Source organism: Hemitrygon akajei, chromosome 30, assembly GCF_048418815.1.
Source record: "Hemitrygon akajei chromosome 30, sHemAka1.3, whole genome shotgun sequence".
Lineage (NCBI taxonomy): Eukaryota > Metazoa > Chordata > Chondrichthyes > Myliobatiformes > Dasyatidae > Hemitrygon > Hemitrygon akajei.
Window position 1 is genome coordinate 11,289,527 of NC_133153.1, and position 22,602 is coordinate 11,312,128.

Below are 22,602 nucleotides of genomic sequence, written 5' to 3' on the forward strand. Positions count from 1 at the left end.
CCTCTGACCTCTGTCATTAATGAGGCATTTTCACCCACAGAACTGCCGCTTACTGGATGTTTTTTTTTTGGGTTTTTTTGCATCATTCCCTGTAAACTCTAGAGACTATTGTATGTGAAAATCCCAGGAGGTCAGCAGTTTCTGAGATGTTCAAACAACCCTGTTTGGCACCAACAATCATTCCATGGTCAAAATCACTTAGCTGACATTTCTCCCCCATGCCAATGTTTGGCCTGAAGAAGAACCGAACCTCATGAGCATGTCCGAATGCTTTTATGCACTGAGTTGCTGCCACATGATTGGCTGATAGTTGCATTAACGAGCAGTATACCTAATAAAGTGGCCATTGAGCGTACATGTGCAGAATACAAGGGAGTGCCAGTCAGAGTGTTTCCCAGCTTCCACATACTGTACTTCCAACTGTAATTATTAAATTAGGTCTCTCTGATTGAGGCATTGAGCAAGGTTGAGGTTGATGAGGACGGGAATGGAGGATGGGTGGGTGTTCAGCACTTTCTGCCTGCATTTGAACGATCTTGCTTTTTAAAGCGATGGCATGAGAGGGAGGTAGCTTGGAATTCATCCAGGGCTAAGATAAGAGAGCGTCTTTTAGGCCTGATACAAGACAATCAGAGGAATAATGTGTAGTAATTCACTTAGGCTGGTATAGAAACATAGAAAGAATTGGTTAGGTGGATCACTTTTTTATTTAATTAGACAAGGCATTGTGAGGCTGCAGTGGAGTGCTGTGTACAGTTTTGGTGTCCTTGTTATAGGAAAGATTTCATTAAACTTGAAAGAGTGCGTTAAGCTTGCAAATATGTTGCCAAGTCTTGAGGGAGTGAGTAAAAGCGAGAGGTTCGACAGACTAGGACCTTATTCCTTGGGACATTGCCAATTATGAAGTGACCACAAAGATGTGTATAAAATCACGAGGGTTATAGATATAGTGAATACACACAGTCAGTTTTTCCCTCCAGGGAAAGAGAACTAAAAACTAGAGGTCATAAGTTTAAGGTGAGAGATGAAAGATTCAAAAGGAAGCTGAGGCCCAAGTTCTTCCCACAGATTGGTTGGTATGTGGAATGAGCTGCCAGAGAAAGTGGCTGAAGAACATACAATAACATTTAAAAGGCATTTCAATAGGAGAGATTTAGAGGAATATTAGCCACATGCAGGCAAATGGAACCAGCTGCTGTAGGTGGGCACCACGGAGAGCATTGACGCATTGGGTTGAAGAGCTCGTTTCCATGCCACATTACTCTATGACTCTTATTCATGTCTACATTGAGAGAGTTGTGTTGAGAATGGGAAAACAGATTCATGCTTGGGGGTTGATATAGGTCAACAAGGAGAACGAACCAGTATGATTAGTTAGGGTTCGGATTAGGTTCATAACAAAAGGGATGACCTCTAGGGTTAATTTTAGTGCAAACTAAGGGGATAGAACAACAATGTGGCTTGATTGATAAGCCATAAGTGAAAGATATACAGTAATGGGTGATTAATTCTGGATTACTTAAGGAATGGATTGAAACAGACAGAATGGAATGGAATGGAATGCTGTAGAACCATGTGATATCATTGGAAACAAATCCAAAGACAGATGGTACAAAGGCTTTCAGTTTGCTCCAGACAATGAGAGAGACAGGCACAAGAGCAAAGTGCTTAAGTTAACATGACCCGCATGTTTTATTGGATTTCACTGGTTGTCAGCATTGGAATTGTCATTTCTTGAGTACCACAATGCCTAAGTAACATGACAATGAATAGTCTGGTAAATATCCTTAACCAGAAACATATAGATGTGAAATGTTAGCGAATATACATTGCATTCTGAACACTTGAGAAAATACTCTAGGGAAATGAAGATGAAATAATTTAGTTGCTGACCAATACCCCTATCAAAAATCTCCTCTCAGGGGCACCAACCTTAAAAAGCTTTACCAAAATAGGCAGAAGAGTAAAATTAGAAGAACACACAGTCTAAGAGTCACCCAAGAGCTTGGAGTCAGCAAAGTCTCCCAACAGAGAAGTACAGGACCCGCTCAGCATTGGGCCTGGGCTGTCTTCTACTTGGTGAGTTGCAGGCCGTTGCTGCATCTTGCCCATTTTGACAAACAACCTTGAGCTACTTATCTTTCAAGCACCATTTCTCAGGTACATCTGGAGAGTGGGGCACTGGAAGGGAGTGCGTGGGTTGCCTTGTATGATGGCAGTTGCCCCAGAAGTGTTCCATAGCCTTGTAATAATTAGCATGATACTAAGCTTTAATTTAAAAAATAAACTTACTCTTTTAGTGGCCTGGTTTACACTCACACCTGATAAATAAATTTTCATGGATTACCTACTGTGCTTGGAATTTTTCCAAGGGCACCTAAAGCAGGTTCTAGATCCCTTGTTAGCAAAGGCAGGGAGCCTAACTCGTGGTTTAGGAGCTTGTTATGAGTACCTGGAACTTGTCCAAGGACTAAGCGGTATCAGACATAGCTCAGCATCCTTACCTATGGGGAAACATCTGCACTGTTGGTCATTTATAACTTTATTTCCCCTTGGAAAATGATTGCAACAAATATTAATTTAAACCGATTAAGCTGGTACCACATGGTGTAATTTAAGGGCCTAAAAGGTTTCACATCATTAAACCTCCCTTATTAAACTAGTCTCAACGGGTGACTGCAAAAGACGTAACACTGCAGCAAAACCCTTTAGCTTTTCATTTGACTCTCAATGATCACAATGAAACCTTTAGAAAGAATTTCTGGATATTGGCCAGAAGTTTTCAGTGTTTAAGAGTCAGGAATAATATTTGGTCCAGAATGCCAGAACTGTGAGGAATCTTCAAAAATACATTCCTTTTTAATAGATAAGTTGGAATATAATAAGAAAAGAGCTGCTGTATTGTGCTGTAAGTTTGTAACAGTGCTGGAAGTGAATGAGACAACTCACAAAGTTATAGTGAGATACAGATTAGCAGACCTTTGGCCCACAGAGTCTTTGCCAACTATCAACCAATAATCACCTCTGTAGCATCCAGGACATCTTCAAGGAGCGATGCCTCAAAAAGGCAGCATCCCATCACCTAGGATGTGTCCTTTTCTCATTGCTACCACCAGGAAGAAGGTACAGGCGACTGAAGGTACTCACTCTATGATTCAAGAACAGCTTCTTCCCCTCTGCCATCCGATTTCTGAATGGACATTGAACCCATGAACACTACCCCACTACTTTTTTGCACTATTTATTTAATTTAACTACGGTAATATATATATATATATATATACATATATATATATATATATATATATTCACGACATATGCCAGTGATATTAATCCTGATTCTGATTCTAGATTAATCACATTTTCTATTTTCCCACTTTCCCATCAACTCCACCCAGACTCTACCTGTAACTATCCAATAAAGACAATTTACATTGGTCTATTAACCTATCAGCCCACATGTCTTTGAGGTGTGGGAGGTAACCAGTGTACCTACACGGTCACAGAGAGAACGTGCAAACTCCACATTCACAGTCAGGGTTGAACCAGTATCACTGGTGCTATGAGGCAGCAGCTCAACTAGATGTAACACTTGATTACTGGTAGGTTATCATAGACAACAGGACTGGGTTTATTCATCATTTATGTTCCATAGTAATTTAGTCTATCAGGTCAGGATAATCATAGTGTTTGGATGTTCCCTGTTAACATCATAACATTAATCAGACTAACCAGGCTGACATAATGTGACATCATTTTAAAGCTATAGTTCAGAAAATAAGTTTTGACTACTTGCTCTTCAACTTTGCTGGACAAAGCCAAGAGATGTTTGGGAAAGAAGATTGCTGGCTTGACACAGATAGAGGATCTCTATGTGGTTAGGCGTCCAAGGTGTTTTACATGTTGGTAATGACACACGATTTGTTTTTTTTAAAAAGCTCAATGGCTAAAACCCTGATCACAGTGGTTGATTCGAGAGATAGAAAAGGAAAGGAAGAGAGTGAGAGAAGGAGGTGAAGGTTCAAAGAAGGGATTCCATTGCTTTCAGTCGAGGTATAGGGAATGGAGTAGCAACCTGTTTTATTTATTTATTGATACAGCATGGAGTATGTCCTTCTGGCCATTCGAGCCAAGCTGCCCCAGCAACCCCACAACCCCGATTAACCCAATCACAGGACAATTTACAATGACCAATTAGCCTATCCGGCACATCTTTGGAGTGTGGGAGGTAACTGGAGCACCAAGGGATAACCCACACATTTCACAGGGAGGACATACAGAAACTCCTTACAGCATGATGCCCGGAATTTAACTCCGAACACTGGATGCTCCAAGCTATAAAAGCATCACACTAACTGCAACGCTATCTGTGAACAACCTCTCAAAGTATTTCAGCACAGTAGATGTGAGTGCTACCGGGTGATAGTCATTGAGACAGCTCACCCTGCTCTTCTTGGCACAGGCATGATTGATGGCCTTTTAAAGCAGATGCTGCACTAACAGTGTCGGTGTGATATCTAAGGACATTCCAGGACCAAAACCTAATACCAATAGTCTTCATTTTGCACTGTGGGAAGCAGCTGAATGTGTTACACTTTTATCAGAGAATTCTTGTTGTCTACACAAAGTAGCTTTGTCATAAAATATGCACGCACTGAATTTGTTCTCTTTCTAATGTTATATCCCTTAGTGATAATTTTTAATCACTAAAATGCAATCCAAGTTATATCATTATTTAAAAAATGCAATCTTTCCAGGGTAAATGTCATAGACCCACCCTCTTCTGACTGAAGGGGGTAGCCATTAACCCTGTATTCTGCCTTCATGTTTGACCTTCCAAAGTGTATCACTTCACACTTCTCCGGGTCATGGGTCATGGGTTAAGGGTGAAAAGTGAAAAGTTTAAGGGGAACATGAGGGTAAACTTCATCACTCAGAGGGTTGTGAGAGTGTTGGAATGAGCTGCCAGTGCAAGTGATGCATGCGAGCTGGATTTCAATGTTTAAGAGAAGTTTGGATAAATACATAAATGGTAGGGGTATGGAGGGCTTTGATCCCAGTGCAGGTTGTTGGGAGGAGGCAGTTTAAATAGCTTGGCAAGGACTAGCTGGGCCAAAAGGCCTGTTTCTGTGCTGTACTTTCCTATGACTCTATTAAACTCCATCTGCCAGTTCTCAGACAAGCTCCATCAAAAATTAATGGGCAACAGGTGTTCACAGTAATGGTTTTCTATGTAACATACTGATCCTTTATTCTCCACCACCTCCTCCACCTCTTAAACTCAATATATTTGTGGTTATTTGTTTAATCATTAGAGTTATTTCCTCCACTTTTGGCACTTGACTCCAGTCAGGAACCTGTGTTCACTATTTCAACTACAGTATGTTACAACCCTACCAAGACAAATAGATCTCTTCGCAAGCAGATCACTGAGAGTTCTATGTATAGATTTTATTGCATGGAGAAGTGTTTGGATGTGGTCCTGTACAACACACGAAGGCTTCATCTACCAATGGGCCCTGTGCATGGAGATCACAATGAAGGAGAGCTTGGAGCATTGGAGAAGGAACAGAACTCTCCAACGCAGTCCTGTACCTGGAGTTCTGCAGTAGGGAATTTCAGCTGAACAAATCCTGGTCTTTGCATTCACAGCTGCATCCAACATTTGTCCCCATCCCTCGCTCCTCCAGCTGCCTGATATGGAAATACCAGTGTCCAGCTACAGAAAGTGATGAATACAGCACGGTCCATCACAGGAAAAGTCCTCCCCACCATTGAGTAAAATTACATGGAGCATTGCCACAAGAAAGCAACATCCATCATCAAGGAGTCTCACCATCCAGGCCGCTACTACCATTGGGCTGAGGCCTCAGTTCCCACATCACCAGGTTCAGAAACAGTTATTGAATGATGGCTGGCTCCTTACTTGCGAAGATCAGGAAAGAAAACTCCATGGCTGTAGGACTTTTTTTCCTGCCTGCACTGCGTAAGTTTATAGTGAAGATCGGTGTGCACGGACCAATTCCACTCTTAGGTCAGGGTCATTCCTCAATGGCACAGTGAGCTGTGATAACTCCTCTGCCTCCTTCGACCACCTTGCCAATGTCCTGATTTCTGGAGCCTTGCTCTTTAGTCCCTACCTGTATGCAGGTAGGAGAAGGTCAGCCAACCGATCAGATTTCCTAAAATGCTGTCTGGGTATTCCTTATCTTCATATAATAATGGTCTAGTGTGGTGGAACCTCTGGTGCTACAGGTTATATGCTGATGGTAACTGGGCAGGGATTTCTTCAAACAAGCCTGGTTGAAGTCCCCGACTATGATACGGGATCCATCAGGATGGACTTTCTTGTTTGGTGATGGCATCATGCAGCATCTCAAATGTTTAATCATAGTTGTCACTGGTGGCATGTAAACTGTGGCCAGGATCACCAATGATAACATCCTTGGTAAATAGAATGGACAGAATTTGATTGTTCAAGGTCAGGTGAACTCCAGTTTGACAAATCCGCCACAGTGGAACAGCACAGAGAGTTTATCATGCAACACACAACTCCACCTTTTGCCTTTTCCGAATCAGCAGTACCCAGTCTGTCCTTTGTGTCTGATTGCCATTTCTGGTGTGTTGTGAGTAAGCCATGTCTCGGTAAAACACAGAATGCTTCAACTTCTCGTTTCCTTTCGGTACAACAATCCTGCCCTCAGGTCTTCAATTTCATTCTCCAGTGACTTGCACATTGGCTGGGTGGGGGGGGGGGGGGTCTGATTCCTTTGTGTTTCAGCCTGGCTTGGAGTCCCTTCCTTTTGCCTCACTTCTGGCCATGGCAATGAACCTTCTTCCACTTAAAGGTGTTGTACCTGCTTGCTTGAGAGTTGAGTTTGCTGAGTTCTTCAGAAGATCATGAAATCTGGGGATCATTAGGTACATTGCCTCAAGTGAAATTATATGCTGCAGTTTGCGTGAGAGCAATTCAAAAGAGGTATATTTCCACGTATGGAATATTGCCCACAGAATGTTGCCATGGTTCACCAGCGCCATCTTGCTGATAACTCAAACTCAAATTTCAGTCATTTCTGAAAATGAATGGACTAAGACATATTACTTCTGCACTGTACCACCCAGCTACAAATGGCCTGGCAGAAAGGTTTGTCCAGAGTCTAATGAATGCTCTGCGAGCAATGTCAGCAGAACACACTACTCCAATGCTGAATCAGCTCACCAATTTCCTTCTTCAATAGCTTTCAATTGGTACATTTCATGTCAGAGAAAGGTATACGATATAGAGAAGCGGAGTTATTGACATTACTGTTTATATCCATTATAATATAATAGTCCAGCTTTGTTTAGTTTTGTTAGTTTAGTTTTTTTTATTTCTAATATGAAGATAGAAATTTTTTTTTATAAAAAAAAGGTATACAATACACATCCTGAAATTCTTTTTCTTCGCAAACATCCATGAAAACAGAGGAGTGCCACAAAGAATGAATGACAGTTAAATGTCAGAACCCCAAAGACCTCCCCAAATCCCCCCAATGCAGCAAGGCAATGAACCCCCCCCCACCCCCGCCAGCAAAAAAAATCTGCAGCCTCCACCGGGCACTCAAGCGTGCAACAAAGCATCAATAAAGACACAGACTTGCAGTACCCCAAAGACTACTCGTTCACCCAGTAATTCGACATACCACAGGCTCTCTCTCTGTCTCTCTCTCCCTAATAAGGAAAAAGGAGGTGTCCCTGTTTCACAGCGAGAGGGGAGACATAACAAAACAACTCACTGATTTATGGTGTTAAAATTCTGTTGTATCGTTTTTTCCAAGGTCTGTGCCCAAAGAACTCGGGTCTCTGGGTACACAGATAACAGCCAGCTCGCTACTTTCAATCTTCCGCATACTCCCACGACACATCAGGTGGCGGTACCGACCTGGAATCCGTCTGCCTCCAGAGCCATGAAAATCCGGCACACCAAAGGTGCTGTAGTCTTCCAGGCCGCGCCCTTGGCATATCGAAAAGCGGCCGTGCATGAGGCCCTGAGAGCGGATCCCATTTCCGCAAAGAGCCAAAGTCAGCGTGTAACTCCAGGTCAGGGTATCAAAAGAACTCTAAAAAGGAAAAAAAGAGATATTAAAGATAGAAATACTGTAGAGGTATTTCTGAAGATGCAAGCAAAGGAGTTGCTGTTAAGTGCCATCATCCATCCTTACATATAATGCAACACACTCACAACCAACAACTCACCAGCTCTGCTGTTCCCTTTACACTCATGCTTGGATCTTCTCAAACCCAGCTTTAGAAGGAGAAAGCAAGACAAACAGACAGCTGAAGCAAATTGAGGGGTCCTCAAACAAGGAGGGTTAATGTTTCACTCCTGTACAATAAGTCCTGGCAAGGGACTACACAGGTGATCAGAAGTGGGTACTTGGAAAGATTGAGGACAGAACTCGCCTACACAGCAGAAATTGCGTCTGATATCATCTGGAGTCAACACGTTGATCCGTTGAGGAGAGCAGAGTCAGTTGTTGGAGAAGAAAGGTGTGCAGAGCTGTCAGAACTTTTTTCTGCAGTCCCAGGGTCAACTCCTACAACCACCATGGAGGAGGCCCCAGAACCTGAGATTGTTTCACAGCCACAAGTCTCACCTGCCAAGCAGAGTACAGGTGTCCCCCGCTTTACGCCACTTTGCTTTTATAAAAGACCTACATTAGTAGCCTGTTTTCACATTACAAAGAGGATTTTTGCTTTTACTGAGATTTTTCTGATATAAATTAATGGTTCTTCGCTTTACGCCATTTTGGCTTAAGGTTTCATAGGAACGCTCTACCTTTGTAAAGGTGGGGTGGACACCTGTAATCCCCTTTATCAGGAAAGACGTTATCCCACAAGAGTAAGAAATCTTACACAGTGATTAAATCTTTAGGCTAAATTGGACAATTTGAAATTTACTATGCCGTGGATGTCTGTATAGTAGTTGTATTATATATTATACTGTGACTAGAGAGCCATATTTTACATATTTGAGTTAAGATGCATTCTGTTTATAGCTAAGCAAGGAGGAGTGTTGTGTATTTAATATTTCATTAGTATTTGAGTAATTTTGCAACTATATTGTTTGATTAAGCATTCTTTGTTGTTTACATAATTTATTATGGGTTATCTGTAAGAAGGACGTAAAGTACATCATATGTGAGCGTCTTACTAAAGACGAAACTAAGTAGACACGTTTTCTCAGATTCTGTGATTTTCTTTCAATTAGTTTCTGGAATTCCAAAATATAACAGAAGGGTTAGCAATTTTAGTGGAAATTGTAATTAGTAACAGTTATCACAGTCACAGAATCATACAACATGAAAAACAACCAATCAGATCTGCACTGGCCACCAAGTGACATTTGCACCAATCCTACACAAATCCCATTTCGTTCTCTCCAGATCCTGCCCCTCACCTACACAACTTACAGCCACCAATGAAGCTCCTAACCCACACGTGGAATGAAGGAGGAAACCAGAGTACCCCATAGTCCACATAGACAACACTGAAGGGCAGGATTGACTCCGGATCACTGGAGCTATGAGGCTCTGCTAACTGTGCCACTGAGCTTAACAAAGGCAGCATTATCCATCACCACATCCTTTTGCAGATTCAATGAATGTTAAGCAAGTATAAAGGAAGAAAGATAACAAACATCCTGCTGACTTCAATACTGCATGACTTTGCTACCAGAGACTTAAATGCCATTATCCTTTGGATTTAGAACACTGGTCATGTGATCTCCCTCTCATTTCGTGCCAACTTGTCCTGCAAGAAGAATGGGAGTGGGTTAGTAAATCCCAGTGAAGGACCCAGAAGACGTGTGAGACAGCTGAGCATTGTGGTGTCTTTATTCTTTTATAGGATAAGAGCATCATTGACCTGTTTCAGATTGCCTTTGTGTAGCTGGACGTCAGCCACCTTCTTTAATAATTGCAGTCCATTCAAAAAAGCAGTTCTGATACAACTGAATGATTTGCTGGGCCTATTTTGAAGGTAGTTGGCCTTGAATCACAGATAGGCCAGATTGGATAAGGGCAGCAGATTTCCTTCCATAAAATGCATTAGGGAACCAGATAAAGTTCTCTCAGCTTTTCTTGATGATGCTTCACAAGTACTGATAGAGTCTGAAACTGATTTGCTGCACTTTCTGACACACAAGTTACTTGACTCCCATGCCCAGGCTTTTGTCAGTGCAGACCATGTTCTTTGAGCGCAGATTTCCCTAAAATGCTCCCTTTTCAATTGCTTTAAATTAGTTTGATGTGTTAACCAACTTCAGTGAATGAAAATTTCAAAGGTTCATTTATTATCAAAGCATGTGTCTATATACAACTCTAAAACCTGTATTTCTCCAGATAGCCACGAAAAAAAGCACGCACATGAAACTCTTTTAGAGAGATACACCACATACAAAAAAGAATAGCATCCCAATCATCTGCCCCCCCCAAACCCCCCTCCCCAGCACAAAACAGAACAGGACCATCAACCCCCCCCAAAAAAACCCTCCCCTGCACGAGAAACTAACAGGGGCACTAACAGAACATCAACCTCCAAACACTCTCCATTTAGAAATAAAAACAGAAAATGGTGGAAACAGTGGAAAGAGAAACAAAGTGCAGCCTGGCTTGACTGAGTCAGGGTAGTGTTAGAGGTAGATGCATTAGAGACTCTTAGATAGAAACATAAATAAAGAAAAATGGAGGGCTGTGTATTTAATATTTCAATAATATGTGAGTCATAGTGTACATGTATTGGTTGATTAAACTTTCTTGTTCATTTAAATAATTCATTACGGGTTATAGATGGATAGATACTTCAGTGATCCCAAAGGAAATTACAGTGTCATGGTAACATTACAAGAGCACAGATATAAATATTAGAAGTGAAGTAAGAAAGAATAAAAAAATAAGTTACCACAAACAGTCAAACAGGAGGGGGTCATCACTTCCCCGGCTATAGGTTGATTCATTGTAAAGCCGAGGGTATGAATGACCCCATTTAGCGCTCTTTGGAGCAGCACATTTGTTTTAGTCTATTACTAAAAGTGCTCCTCTGTTCAGCCAAGATGGCATGCAGAGGGTAAGAGGTATTGTCTGGAATTACCAGGATTTTCTGTAGGGTCCTTTGTTATATATATAAATACATGAATTGCATATGTCATCACACTTACCATGTGATGTGTGCCTCACTTTACATAAACTCAAAGTCAGACCCACATTTCATACTCATGTGTCTTCCTTTAGATTAGTTTGATGATTTGCAGCTACAAAGCAAAAGTTATGGGCTTTAGGGAGGGGAGAATTAATTTGATTATGGAGAGGGTTAAATGGTTGGCATGACATTGTGGGCTGAAGGGCCTGTACTCTGCTGTACTGTTATAGACAATAGACAATAGGTACAGGAGTAGGCCATTCAGCCCTTCGAGCCAGCACCACCATTCAATGTGATCATGGCTGATCATTCACAATCAGTAACCCGTTCCTGCCTTCTCCCCATATCCCTTGACTCCACTATCTTTAAGAGCTCTATCTAACTCTTTCTTGAAAGCATCCAGAGAATTGGCCTCCACTGCCTTCTGGGGCAGAGCATTCCACATATCCACCACTCTCTGGGTGAAAAAGTTTTTCCTCAACTCCGTTCTAAATAGCCTACCCCTTATTCTTAAACTGTGGCCTCTAGTTCTGGACTCCCCCAACATCGGGAACATGTTTCCTGCCTTTAGCGTGTCCAATCCCTTAATAATCTTACATGCTTCAATCAGATCCCCTCTCATCCTTCTAAATTCCAGTGTTCTATGTTCTGCTTTTGCTGAGTGTTACCAGCATTTTCTGTTTTATTTTCAATTTCCTAGATCTTCAGGTATTTTTGCTTAATTTTCAATATTGTTTAGAATATCTATCCTGATTTTCCCTGCAGATCAAATGCAAAGGTAATATTTTCACCCACCTGCCACTGCATGGATTCCACCAGGAAGTTAAGAACAATGCTGTGCGTTTTTTATTTAAACTGTTTCTTTTGCAGATACTGTACTCAGAGTGTCTGAGAAGGGAACAGTTACAAACAGCTTCAGCTGGCATCCATGCAGTGTTAGGGGAGTTAAAATAGAGTGGGGTCATGTGGGAAATACCCTCTCCTTTCCCATCCCACCTTGGCAGCTATATTTTATAATGCCACAACATGAGAGATTCAGGATGGAACATACAGTTCTTAAGAGATAATGTATCTGGAGAATCTAGAACTAGGGATCACAATCTCAGAATAATGGGTCAGATATTCATAACTGAAATGAGAAGGACCTGCTGAAAACACATCGAGGTCTCCCTCTCTCTCCTCCCACCCCCATTCAAGACGTATATCGGAAGTGCTGGGTCCAACATTGTCAAAGACCTCTCCCATCTTTCCCAAAATCTTTTTCACCTCTTCCCCCATACTGTTAGAGTTCTTAACATCCTACTGTACATCTTAACCAAGTGTTCCCAGCTTGAGTCCACACATCCCTCGGTTAACAGCAGGGGTCCATGGCATAGAAACATAGAAAATAGGTGCAGGAGTAGGCCATTCGACCCTTCGAGCCTGCACCGCCATTCAGTATGATCAAGGCTGATCATCCAACTCAGAACCCTGTACCTACTTTCTCTCCATACCCCCTGATCCCTTTAGCCACAAGGGCCATATCTAACTCCCTCTTAAATATAGCCAATGAACTGGCCTCAACTGTTTCCTGTGGCAGAGAATTCCACAGATTCACCACTCTCTGTGTGAAGAAGTTTTTCCTCATCTCGGTCCTAAAAGGCTTCCCCTTTATACTTAAACTGTGACCCCTCATTCTGGACTCCCCCAACATTGGAAACAATCTTCCTGCATCTAGCCTGTCCAATCCCTTTAGAATTTTATACGTTTCAATAAGATCCCCCCTCAATCTTCTAAATTCCAGCGAGTATAAGCCTAATTGATCCAGTCTTTCTTCATATGAAAGTCCTGCCATCCCAGCAATCAATCTGGTGAACCTTCTTTGTTCTCCCTCTATGGCAAGAATGTCTTTCCTCAGATTAGGGGACCAAAACTGCACACAATATTCTAGGTGCGGTCTCACCAAGGCCTTGTACAACTGCAGTAGAACCTCCCTGCTCCTGTACTCAAATCCTCTTGCTATGAATGCCAACATACCATTTGCCTTTTTCACCGCCTGCTGTACCTGCATGCCCACTTTCAATGACTGGTGTACAATGACACCCTGGTCTCGTTGCACCTCCCCTTTTCCTAATCGGCCACCGTTCAAATAATAATCTGTTTTCCTGTTCTTGCAACCAAAGTGGATAACCTCACATTTATCCACATTAAATTGCATCTGCCATGAATTTGCCCACTCACCAAACCTACCCAAGTCACCCTACATCCTCTTAGCATCCTCCTCACAGCCAACACTGCCGCCCAGCTTCGTGTCATCCGCAAACTTGGAGATGCTACATTTAATTCCCTCGTCTAAATCATTAATATATATTGTAAACAACTGAGGTCCCAGCACTGAGCTTTGTGGTACCCCACTAGTCACCGCCTGCCAATCTGAAAAGGTCCCATTTATTCCCACTCTTTGCTTCCTGTCTGCCAACCAATTCTCTATCTACATCAATACCATACCCCCAATACCGTGTGTTTTAAGTTTGCACACTAATCTCCTGTGTGGGACCTTGTCAAAAGCCTTTTGAAAATCCAAATATACCACATCCACTGGTTCTCCCCTATCCACTCTACTAGTTACATCTTCAAAAAATTCTATAAGATTTGTCAGACATGATTTTCCTTTCACAAATCCATGCTGACTTTGTCCGATGATTTCACCTCTTTCCAAATGTGCTGTTATCTCATCTTTGATAACCGACTCTAGCATTTTCCCCACCACTGATGTCAGGCTAACCGGTCTATAATTCCCCAGTTTCTCTCTCCCTCCTTTTTTAAAAAGTGGGGTTACATTAGCCACCCTCCAATCCTCAGGAACTAATCCAGAATCTAAGGAGTTTTGAAAAATTATCACTAATGCATACACTATTTCTTGGGCTACTTCCTTAAGCACTCTGGGATGCGGACCATCTGGCCCTGGGGATTTATCTACCTTTAATCCCTTCAATTAACCTAACACCACTTCCCTACTAACATGTATTTCCCTCAGTTCCTCCATCTCACTAGACCCTCGGTCCCCTACTATTTCTGGAAGATTATTTATGTCCTCCTTAGTGAAGACAGAACCAAAGTAGTTATTCAATTGGTCTGCCATGTCCTTGTTTCCCATGATCAAGTCACTTGTTTCTGACCGTAAGGGACCTACATTTGTCTTAACCAATCTTTTTCTTTTCACATATCTATAAAAGCTTTTACAGTCAGTCTTTATGTTCCCTGCCAGCTTTCTCTCATAATCTTTTTTCCCTTTCCTAATTAAGCCCTTTGTTCTCCTCTGCTGGACTCTGAATTTCTCCCAGTCCTCAGGTGTGCTGCTTTTTCTGGCTAATTTGTATGTTTCTTCCTTGGAATTGATACTATCCCTAATTTCCCTTGTTAGCCACAGGTGCACTACCTTCCCTGGTTTATTCTTTTGCCAAACTGGGATGAACACTTGTAGTTCATCCATGCGATCTTTAAATGCTTGCCATTGCATATCCACCGTCAACCCTTTAAGTATCATTTGCCAGTCTGTCTTAGCTAAATCACCTCTCATACCTTCAAAGTTACCCTTTTTAAGTTCGGAACCTTTGTTTCTGAATTAACTATGTCACTCTCCATCTTAATGAAGAATTCCACCATATTATGGTCACTCTTACCCAAGGGGCCTCGCACGACAAGATTGCTAACTAACCCTTCCTCATTGCTCAATACCCAATCTAGAATGGCCTGCTCTCTAGTTGGTTCCTCAACATGTTGGTTTAGAAAACCATCCCGTATACATTCCAAGAAATCCTCTTCCTCAGCACCCTTACCAATTTGGTTCACCCAATCTATATATAGATTGAAGTCACCTATTATAACTACTGTTCCTTTATTGCACGCATTTCTAATTTCCTGTTTAATGCCATCCCCAACCTCACTACTACTGTTAGGTGGTAGTAAGGTGCATATAAGAGGTTGGGAACCCCTGCCCTGGCTAAATGCCCTGCCGTGCCCCCCACCCCAACTCCTCTACTCACCGACACTCTCTCATCCTGTACTGGTCATTTTTCATCTTTTATTGCCGCTGTTTCACGTATTTATATGACTGCTTGTTTTATAATAATCGGGCTAGTAACATTATACTGTCTTACATAAACATTCACCTTGCACTTTATGTCAACCCGTCAGTTTTCAGGCTATGTCACTCAGGGGCTTGACCTAATGTTATTTAGTGACTGTCTGTGCCGGATCGTAACTCTTATGTGCTGTGTGTTGCAAACTGGCCCCAGAGGAATTGTGTTTCTTTTAGCTCTCTATATATATGTGTATGGCTGGATGACAATAAACTTGAACTTGAACTTGTTCTTGATTTCTTCCCCAAGAGAGTGGGAAATCTTTGGCAGTCTCTACCCAAGAGGGCTGTGAAATATACTCAAAACAGCGATGAACAGGCTTTTGGATTTTAAGGGAGGGAAGAGATGTGAGGTTAGTCCAGCAAAGTAGCACCGAGGAAAAGGGTGACTGCGATAGTATTAAATTCTTTGAGCAGCTGAACTGTCTATTTCTTATACCCTATTCTACATTCAGATCAGGCCCCAATGATGCAGTAACTAATTCTTTGAAGATTGCCCTGAGCTGGTGATCAGTGATGAGTTTCCACCAGCCTGCACTTGCTAGAACGGCCTTGGTGGTTAATTAAAATAAAGCCCAATAATCTGCTGTCTGCACAATAGTTCATCATCTGGCACAATCAGTGACGATACACTCCCTGTCCACTCACTGGGGCTCCAGTCCCATATTGCTATTTAACTCACCCTGGTTCAGCTTCCTTTGCTCCTTTTTAAACTCTTGACAGGTTTGTGGAAGTGTTACCTGTGTAACGTCCTAAATAAAGTGAATTAAATATTGCCGACATATCAATAAAACAACACCTGATAGTCCAAGCAATCTGCTAATCCTGAGGCGTGCCAGATTAATGGAGCTTGACTTTTACATCTGCTTGTGAGCCATGATATGTCCTTCAGTTCCCAACAGGAAATTTGAGCCTTCACCCAGACAGGAATATCCTAATAATTTCCCAGGAAAATTCCCTTCCTCAACAGACTCATTGGCAGTTTCCTCTCACTGGCCACCTTGAACTGCTGATCACTCGAGTTTCCTTACGCTGGTTGATGATAACTTGACAAGTGGCATGCTGATGAGGTTCATCCAGTACAATTGACCAAAAACAATGATCAGACAAAAACTGAAACCAGGTATTGTTGGACTGTGGCCATTGTAGCCTGGCAACCACACTGGTGGTGGCCCAAGTTGGAAATCAGGAACTCAGGCTTTGGGTGTGATGGAACTTAGCAGGGTACAAAGTGGGAGGGCGGAATGGTTTGAATAATTTAGATGTGCCAGTAGGAACTGGGGATTCATCAGGACATTAGCTGTGACAGAATGAAAATCAGGAACACTGGAAACTCTTGGTTACTTTTGAGCTGGAACATTAATGGTAGCTGTATGCACCCTTGCTCAAAAGGGGATCCTGGAACTCAGCCTCAGTGCACCATCATATAAGATGCTGTGATAATAAACTGTAAAATTAATTTCTGACTGCAAACAAAAAGGGTGGAGTTATTAGCTTTAAAGTCCAAACAATGCTTTCAGTCTACCCAATATGTAATTAAAGAAAACTTCCCCTTATTTAAGATTGATGTTAAGGCAGCAATTAGAGGCACAGGAAGAGTTTAGAGGTTGGCGGAGAGTTGGAGTTTGTCTACATAGTTGAGATATAGGAAAGCTCTAAGGGTAAATGTTGGCTAATTCCTGTGGGACTCTACTGAATGGGAAAGGGAACCAAATGCAGGCGATTCTCTGGCTCTGTAGTGGAACCAGGTACGGACATCATCAATATAAACAAGTATCCTGAAAGGACAATGCTATGTTCATCATGTCAAAGGCTGTAGCAAGGTCAAGGAAAATAATAGAAATTGCTTTACTATGATAACAATAAGCTAAAACATAATTTGTGACCGTGCTAAGGTATGATTAGGGACTGAATCATGGGAGTAAACAGATTGAAGGTGTTCAAACAAGGAGTTCCACAAAAGAGAGACATGAACCAAACCAGAATTGGGTTTATTATCACTGATATATGTTGTGGAATTTGTTGTGCTCCTGCCACACTACAGGCAAGACGTAAGAATTACTATAACATAAAAAATAAATAATAAAACTATGCAAAAGAGGAATAGCGACGTTGTGTTTATGGAACATTCAGGAATCTGATGGCAGAGAGGAAGAAGTGGTTCCTAAAACACTGAGTTGGGGTGTTCCTGTACCTTCTCCCTAACGGCAGTAATGAGAAGAGGGCAAATCTCAGATGGTGAGGTGCTTAATGATGGATGCTGCCAGCAATGGTCCTCAGTGGTGGGGAGTGTTGTGCCTGTGTTGGAGCTGGCTGAGATTACAACCCTCTGCAGCTTCTTTTGATCTGCAGATTGGAGCCTCCTTACCAGGCAGTGATGCAACCAGTCAGAATGCTCTCCAGGTTACACATGTAGAAATTTGCTAGAGTCTTCGGTGACATACCAAATCTCCTCAAATTCCTAATTAAGTATAGCTGCTGCCTTCTTCATGATTACATCATTTGTGATAGACCCTCCAAGATGTTGACCCTCGGCAACTTGTAACTGTTTACCCTTTCTACCTCTGACCTCTGAATGAGGATTTGTGTGTGTTCTCCTAACTTCTCCTTCCTGAGGTTCACAATCAATTCTTTGGTCTTGCTAACACTGAATGCAAGGTTGTTGCTCTGACACCACTCAACCAGCTGATCTTACTCCTGTGCACCTCCTCATCACCAACAAGTGTTGTCATTGGCAAACTTATAGATGCCATTTAAGCTGTGCCTACCCACGTATCCATGAGTGTAGAGGGAGTAGAGAAGTGGGCTAAGTGCACATCCTTGATGTGCACTAGTGCTGATTGTCTGCAAAGAGGAGATATTACGACTTGATTACGAAGTCAAGGGTACAGTTGCAGAGGGAGGTACAGTGGCCCAGGTTTTGAAGCTTGTTTTTCCGATCATTGAAATTGGAGGATGGGTTTGTAAATTGCAAGGGCAAAGATAGATTTTAAAGAAGTTTAGTTCTGAAGACTGAGTTGATAGCTGAGGGTAAGGGAAATGTGGGGACAAGGTGGAATCCAGCAGCCATATCAACTCATACAAGGCCATCAGGTGTTTGTTGAAGAAAACTGACCTACACAGAATTGTCTGTATGCTTAATGTTCTGTAATTGGACTTTTGCAGTTGATGCCAATGATCCTGGAAAATGATTAATGTTATTGGCTCATTGGGAGGCAGCAGATGGAGAAAGAGGTTGCATCTGCACTCAGTACGTGAAGCTCTGCAGCATGAGTCTAATTTACAAATATATTTTATTAATTATTCAAGTGTTTAGATTTTAAAAATAACAAAATAACAGGTTTATGGCTTTAATTCTTATTTATAAATCCCTTGAAATTTTCCAGTTTCTTTAGAACTGCATTAACCTATAAACCTATCTATTGAAAACATTATTTTTGCTCCTTTGATTTATTTTTCTATCTGCCACATAAAACTTGGTAATTGGACACCACCAGTTGTTAGCTGGAAGCTAGCATGGTCATTTTCATATTGCACATCATATTTTTTTTAAAAATGTCCATTTCTCGGGAAGCAAATGCTGTCTTCAGTGGCACAAAACTACTGTGCAGCACCGATGGCTTTTGGGACCGCCTGGTAAAGGGAGCCATTGAAATAAAACTAGAGGAAAAGAATTTTAACAGTCTCACTCTAAGTATAACTGGGATTCGATTGTAAACATGGTGGGAGAGCAGAAACCTGATTGGATGAGGACTAATCAATCAAGAGGGACGGTCTACGGGGGTATAAATACCACCAGACTAGACGTGCCCAGACATCATTCCTGATGAAGATGGTCGAGTTTTTCATCGAAACATCAGTTATCATCGATATCTGTACCTGGATGAAAGCCCAAGAAGAGTTTATTTCATCATATACACTGGGAAAGTGCTGGATGCTTTTTTCCCCCCTCTGGAAGTGTTCAAAAAATCCTTTAAAGGAATGACTGAACAGTTCCTTATTAAATCAATCTTAAAGTAGTATCCATATCCTTTACTTTCAGTGTTGCTTGGAAAACAGGGCAGCTTCAGAGTTTTTGTGAGTGGGAAAGGATAAGCTCAACTGGACAGCGGTGCAATGTTTTAAAGAGTGACATGAAGTTACTGACCGGCTCTCCTCTTCCATTCAACACTGATAAGGTTTAAACATTGTATTTATTAAATTGCTAAAATTGATTGTCAAAGTACATTTATTATCAAAGTATGCAGTATACAACCCTGAGATTTCTCTTTCCCAGAGACAGCCACGAAGCAAAGAAAAACCATGGAACCCGTTCAAAAAAAAACATCACCATCCCCACCTTCAAAAATAACAAAATCGGGCAAACTGCAACAAAAAAAAGTGAAAAAATAGAATAGAAAACACAAAATCAAAAGCTCAGAGCTTGTCACCTGCAGGCCGCACTGATTCAAAAATCGCCCAAAGCAGCAAAAAAAAGGAGCAACCAGAACTAGAACATGTCATAAACGTGATTTGGAGTCCACAATCCATGTTGATTACACTTTCCTCCGGCATCATCCTCCAACAGCATCGAGGGAGAGAAAGATCACTCTGGCAGCAGTGAGCGAGAGGCCGGTAGATGGCACTGAAGACAGCGGCCAGATCACCCGATCAGCCCAAAAACACACTGCCAGAATGTAGACAACAGATTGTCATGGGCACAAGTTTTGCACAGGTGCAATGAAAAACATCAGTTACATCAACAGTGTCACACAGCACACAACACCAGATACACATCATTCACAAGTGAAACATCAATTGTCCACATTTTTTAAACGAGAGAGAACACAAAGAGATCAACAACTATAAAGTCGATTGTAGTGCAAAGTGGTTAGTGTTAAAATACAGTAGTGAGGTAGTGATTAGAGTTGTGCAGGTTGATTCAGACCTAAATGGTTGAAGGGAAGCAGCTGTTCTTGAAGGGGTGATTTGTGAATGTAAGGAGCTAGGCTCATTTACCAGAGTAAGTGGAAACACAATCATCAAAGACTTAGAATAGTACAGCACATTACAGGCCCTTCGGCCCACAATGTTGTGCCAACCCTCAAACCCTGCCTCCCATATAACACCCTACCTTAAATTCCTCCATATACCTGTCTAGTAGTTTCTTAAATTTCACTAGTGTATCTGCCTCCACCACTGACTCAGGCAGTGCATTCCACGCACCAACCACTCTCTGAGTGAAAAACCTTCCTCTAATATCCCCCTTGTACTTCCCTCCCCTTACCTTAAAGCCATGTCCTCTTGTACTGAGCAGTGGTGCCCTGGGGAAGAGGCGCTGGCTATCCACTCTATCTATTCCTCTTTAATATCTTGTACACCTCTATCATGTCTCCTCTCATCCTCCTTCTCTCCAAAGAGTAAAGCCCGAGCTCCCTCAATCTCTGATCATAATCCATACTCTCTAAACCAGGCAGCATCTTGGTAAACACAAAATACACTGCAGATGCTGTGGTCAAATCAACACATACAAACAAGCTGGATGAACTCAGCAGGTCGGGCAGCATCCGTTGAAAGGAGAAGTCAACGTTTCGGACCGAGACCCCCACCCCCTTCAGTCCTGACGAAGGGTCTCGGCCCGAAACGTTGACTGCTCCTTTCAACGGATGCTGCCCGACCTGCTGAATTAATCCAGCTTGTTTGTACGTGTTGAGTATCCTGGTAAATCTCCTCTGTACCCTTTCCAATGCTTCCACATCCTTCCTATAGTGAGGCGACCAGAACTAGACACAGTACTCCAAGTGTGGCCTAACTAGAGTTTTATAGAGCTGCATCATTACATCGCAACTCTTAAACTCTATCCCTCGACTTATGAAAGCTAACACCCCATAAGCTTTCTTAACTACCCTATCTACTTGTGAGGCAGCTTTCAGGGATCTTTGGACATGCACCCCCAGATCCCTCTGCTCCTCCACACTACCAAGTATCCTGCCATATTTTATGAACATAAAATTCAGCTTGCTGCACATTGCAACAATATAAGATACAGACTAAACGCAGCTAGTATTAGGTTAATCTTTCACTAAATAGTCCAACTACGATATACAGAACTGCTGCAGAGTATAGATTATATAGTTTTTTAATTTAGTATATATAATTTTTCAAGCTGGCATCAGGCTACGGTCTGCATTGAGATAGCTTCTTTGTAGAAAGCATGTGAGGGCTTTGCAAAGAATGAGAAAGAGGTATTCTAGGACATTGCCTGAATTGGAGAGAATTAGCTATAAGGAGGGGTTTGACAATTTTGGCTTGTTTTCTCTGTAGCACTATATAATACTGAGAACCACAGATTGGGCAGATACTTAACAGCATGGAAATGTCAAATACTAGAGGGCATAGTTTTAAAGTGACAGGAGGAGAGTTTAAAGGAGATATACAAGGGAAGTTTTTTTTTCTACAGTAGGTGCCTGGAATGTGTAACCTAGGGGATGTAGTAGATGCAGATATGATAATGTTTAAAACGTATAAGTGAGGTAATAGATGTGGACATTATATAGGCAGAAAGGATTAAATTAGATGACATTGGCATCATGGTCCCTGAAAACACAGTCTGTTGCTGTATTGCTCTTTTCTACAGTCTATAGCCCCAGAGTGGATTGAAAATTCACAAAGGATAATGTTTGGCAGGGGTTTTTGTGATTGGAGGAGAATAGTTACTGAACATCTTACAGAGCCAACGTATAATCCTCCGTAACTTCCGCCATCTCCTACGTGATCCCACCACCAGCCACATCTTCCCCTCCCCCCACTCTCGGCTTTCCGCAGGGATCGCTCCCTACGCGACTCCCTTGTCCATTCATCACCCCCATCCCTCCCCACCGACCTCCCTCTGGGCACTCATCCCTGCAAACGGAAGAAGTGCTACACCTGCCCCCACACTTCTTCCCTCACCACCATCCCAGGCCCCAGACAGTCCTTTCAGGTGAGGCACCACTTCACCTGCGAGTCATCTGGGGTGATATACTGCATCCGGTGCTTCCGAAGTGGCCCTTTATACATTGGGAGACCCGCCGCAGACTGGGAGACCGTTTTGCCGAACACCGGCGCTCGGTCCTCCAGCAGTGGCGGGATCTCCCTGTGACTACACACTTCAATTCCACAGACCACTCCCACTCCGATATGTCTGTCCATGGCCTCCTCTACCGTCAAGATGAGGCCACACACAGGTCAATGGAGCAATACCTTATCTCCCGCCTAGGTAGCCTCCTTCCTGCCGGTATGAACATCCAACTCACTGACCTCCATTGATACCCCTGGCCCCCATC

The 22,602-nt window shown here is 42.3% G+C and overlaps 1 long non-coding RNA gene across 1 annotated transcript in view; it reads left to right on the plus strand.

Annotated features, from left to right (window-relative positions):
* Nucleotides 1-22,602, plus strand: part of LOC140718729 (uncharacterized) — a 110,305-nt gene that overhangs the window by 20,835 nt on the left and 66,868 nt on the right. The gene's annotated exons all lie outside the window — the stretch shown is intronic.